This window comes from Microtus ochrogaster, chromosome 6, assembly GCF_000317375.1.
Source record: "Microtus ochrogaster isolate Prairie Vole_2 chromosome 6, MicOch1.0, whole genome shotgun sequence".
NCBI lineage: Eukaryota > Metazoa > Chordata > Mammalia > Rodentia > Cricetidae > Microtus > Microtus ochrogaster.
The window spans coordinates 72,552,397-72,557,088 of NC_022013.1; positions in this window are offsets into that span (position 1 = coordinate 72,552,397).

Genomic DNA, 4,692 nt, shown 5'->3' on the forward strand with positions numbered 1-4,692 from the left:
TGAACTCAGGACCTTTGGAAGAGCAGACAATGCTCTCAACCTCTAAGCCATCTCTCCAGCCCCTGGTCATCTGTTTTAATAAGATCACTTTATTGTAATGAACTCATAAATAAAAACATCACACCATTAGATTAAGATAGTCATTCAAATAAATGCTTGCCCAAATAATAAATAAATAAATGAATATATGCTTGCCCAGTCCCAGACTTTATGCATCTTTGTGATCTTCTGCATAGTTAGAATAGCCATTCTGAAGCCATGGTGCTCCACATAGGGCTTGATGTTTTCATGATCAGTTGCATTTTTAAGCACTTAGCCATTACCCCCACCACCGCTCCCACACACACCAAAATAAAATAGCCAAGCAGTGGTGGTGCATGCCTTTAATACCAGCACTCAGGAACAGAGGCAGGTGAGGGCAGCCTGCAGCCTGGTATACAAGAGCTAGTTCTAGGACAGGCTCCAAAGCTACAGAGAAACCCTGCCTCAAAAAAAAAAAAAGCAATAAATAAATAAATAATAAGATAAAAACAACTTGGACAGAGTTTGAGACAGAAAAACAATTAGCTTTATATCCTTTTCCATGACTCTTAGCCCCTTTTGCCTACATTTCCTCAACTTTCTCTGCACCTGAAATTCTTGATCTCCTCTAAAATGTTATACTCATCGTACAGCTGTTTACCTGTGTTCATGAACATGTCATGACCTAGGATCCACATATGAGGGAGAATGTGCAGTTGTTATTTTTCTCTGGATTCGGGTCACCCCACAATGAATGCATCACTGTAGGCAGAATTATGTAATCCACCTGCGGTGCTGAGCTTTAATTGTGAACTTGACACAACCTAGGATCACCTGGAAAGGAAGTCTCAGTGAGGGACTGTCTACATCAGTTTGGCCTGGAAACATATCTGTGAGAGCTTGTCTTCACTTTATCAAGGCAGAAAGACTCGTCCCACCGTGGGTAGCACCACTCCCTAGCAGGGGCCTTCTGAATTGTATCAGGGTAGAGAGCTCCAGCTGAGAACAAGCAAGCCAATGGCACGTGTGTACTCACCTCCCTCTGCTCTTGACTGTCAGTGTGGTATGACTGGCTGTTTCAAGTCTCTGGTGCCATGGCATCCTCCCTGTGCTGGACTGTAACCTGGAACTGTAAGCCAAAACAAAACTTTGTCCTCCTAAGCTGCTTGTTCTCAGGCTGCTTTATCACAGCAACAGAAAAGAAAGTAGAACACCATTTAAGCTACTTGTTTAAATAGATTGTGTAGGGGCCTGTGGCTCCAGGCTTTCTCATTAAAAATACACCCCACACTGCCACATACAGCAAGTACTTTCTTGCACGTCCTCTTTGCAACAACCTCCTGTAACCAATGTGCTGGGGAAATAATCTTGGGAAATAAAGTCTACCAAAGATCACCATAGCTTCAAATTGTCTTAGCCCAATTTTTCTTCCCAAAAGACATGCTTTTGGTCACTTCATTATCTTTTCGTAAAGCACATAGTTGGACTCAGAGAGCCACTGACCATCCCTAGGTCCAGATGCAACTCACTGCTTCTGAGAACACTTGATCAGAGAACAGATGACTCAGGGCCAACACATTCCCACCATAGGAAAGGCTCCAAAGCCAGCGGCCTGGAGCTGAGTCACTGGGAACACACTCAGGCAGGGAGAAGATCCATGTTTTACAAGGATATGCAATGAATTGCTGTGATTATTCTATATATGATTATATTCCTGGTTAAAAATATGTATTTTACATACCAGTCAAAATCTGTATGTTTTACAAGGATGTAGGATGATACAACCATTCCACGTATGAGCATACCCCAGCTTACAGACTATCAGAAGAACAGCCTGGGAGAGAGTGGGCCTGTAACAGAGTGAAAAGGTAAAGCAGAATGATGAGGGAGCGGGAGCCACCACACTGGTGTTTGACACTCACAGGCCGTGCTAAAGAAAACATTTCTGTCATATTTTTAGACTTATTATGGCAAGTGGACCCTGCTGGGTCACATGGATAAGCTTCCAATCCAATAAGAGTCAGAAATGCAGAAGAAAAATACCCTGGGAAAGTTCCTCTGCTCATGGCCGGAGAATACAGAGTGCTCCCCTGCCCAGCCTATAATTAAGATGAAAGGCAAGTTTCCCTCCAATTTGCCATCCAGTGGCATGGTTAGCATTCCACCCTGGCTGCTATGGCCTGATTCGTCGAATACAACACATTTTTTTGAGGGAAGAAAGGGGGGGGTTGGGGAGTAAAATACACATTTCTACTCCCGTAAGTGTTCATAGGATGCGCTATTTCAGTTCCACTATTTTTAACTCTGTTAAAAGAAAATATTTTTCAATTGCTCATTTCTTACAGGAACTAAAACATAAGGCTGTCTGTCTTCAAAGTCTTGCTTATTCCCGGTGCCCATTGGTTTTGTTGCTGCCAATACCTGTGATGGTTTACCCTCAAAAAGATTGGACCCTAAGGTATGTGGCCAGAGGTCATGTTTTCCTCACCTGCCTGCAACATAAAAATTTGCCCCATGATTCTTTGAGAAGACCATATAAACTCAGGTCCCCCTGAAGTCCATGTGGAGTGACGTGAGAACCGACCTTCTAGTCAAGGTGCCTCTCTTCCAGACTCTCCTCAAACCACCAAGCAGGTCTGGACTGAGGTCTTGATACATGTGTGCATGCTCAAAAATGCAAATACACATTAGACACATGTGTATGTATGAACACATAATTCAATTAAGTATATACATATTATTTCTCATATTTTTACATTAATATATACATATATGTATATGTGTATATGCATGTATAAATGTGTGTGTATATATACACACACACATATACAGGCCTGATTTACTCTTCTAGAAAGGTCATCATTGAATCTATGGAATAATACTTTTTTAACATTAGTTCAGCTTTATCGTATTATTTTATTTATATGCTGTGTCTATGTTTATATAGGTGCACGTAAGTGCAGGTACTCATGGAGACCAGAAGAGGGCAGCGGATGCCCTGGAGCTGGAGTTACAGGCCCTGTAAACTGTCTGACATGGGTACTGAAAACTGAACTCAAGTTATCCGAGAGCATAGCAAGTGCCCTTCGTGGCTGTGCCATCTCTCCAGCCCAGGGTAACATTTTTTTAATTAAAAAAATATATTTTATGCATATGGATAGTTTACATGTGTGTATGTCTATACACCAAGGGTTCCTGCAGAGGTCAGAAGGGGGCGTTGAATCCACTGGACCAGAAGTTATAGACAGCAGTAAGCTGCCATGTGGGTGCTGGGAATAGAACTCTGGTCCTAAAGAAAAGTAGCTAATAATCTTAATCACTGAGCATTTCTCCTGCCCAATAAAGATGATTTAAAAGAAGTTATTTCATTCATTGACTGGCATGATATATAAATTTAGTATCATTAATTCTAGACTATGGTCTCATAGTGTGAATGGCTACGCTAACAAACTACTCTACCTCAGAAGAAATCATATTTTAGAGAGTTTGGAAACTTATGAGTCTGACCAAAATAAGTTATTTCTGTGGCCACCACATCCCATCTCCTTGGGGAGAACTCACCACCAATGAATAATTAGGCAGTTTTAAGTTTTCTCATGAAAAACTAAAACATGTATGTTAAAGTCTGGACTTTGATGGAAGTATGAGACTGTTGGGTGAATCCACTCCACGTCTGATGATACACTGCTCATTACAGGCCCCGGAATACATCTTCCTGGCACAACCAGAGCCACTCCTAAATGGATCACCTAGAACTTTCCACCCAAACAGCCCTGCTTTGCTGTTTCCTGTCTACATGGAACAAGCACCGAATCCCCCAAGACCCTGGGGCTTGGCTTGCCATTCAGTTGCCTGTTACATATAGACTCGGAATAACCAAAAGGACATCCCTCCCACCTGCTCTCCATCACCCCACATTCCTTGCTCACCCCTGAATGAGTCAGAAGTCTCCTATTCACACCCACCCTTCGTCTGGGGCATTGTAAAGAGTGTGGTTCTGTGGTCCAGCTTGGAGACCACCAGTCATGGAACCATGAGCTGTCGGGAATTCCCAGACAGTCCTTCTGAGGATGGGTTATTCATGTGTTCTTACTTTGAGTGTTCCTCTTTATAATGTTGACCAGTAAAACATAGGAAAGGGAGGAGGGAAGGAAGGAGGGAGGGAGGAAGGAAGGGAGAAAGGGGAGGAGAGAGATTGTTTCACATCATGCTTTATGAAAAGATATTATTCACTGAATGACCTCAGTCCTTTTACAGGTGAGGTTAACTTTACTAAGTTAATTATATAAAACAGAGCAGGATCTGGTGGCACAGGCCAGTAATTCTTGCTACTTGGGAGGTGGAGGCAAGAGAATTCTAAGCTCCAAGCTATCCTTGGCTAGCAATAAAGCTCACAGCCAACAGGGACAAGTCGGCACGACTTTGTTTCAAAAGAAAAGCAAAGAAGTGGGGCATAGCCCAGTTTTAAAACGTTTCACTGACCTATGTGAGGCCCTGGGTTCCAGCTCTAGCCCAGAAAGTGACAGGTTAAAGAGAGAAGAGAGGAAAGTTATCCGTTCATTTTAGTGACCCATGAAAGATAACAAGGACGACGACAACAGAAAATGTATGTGTATGTCTGTTGCTAAATGTGAGCCATTAGGAAAGGAAAGGAAGGCTAGATCTAGCCTG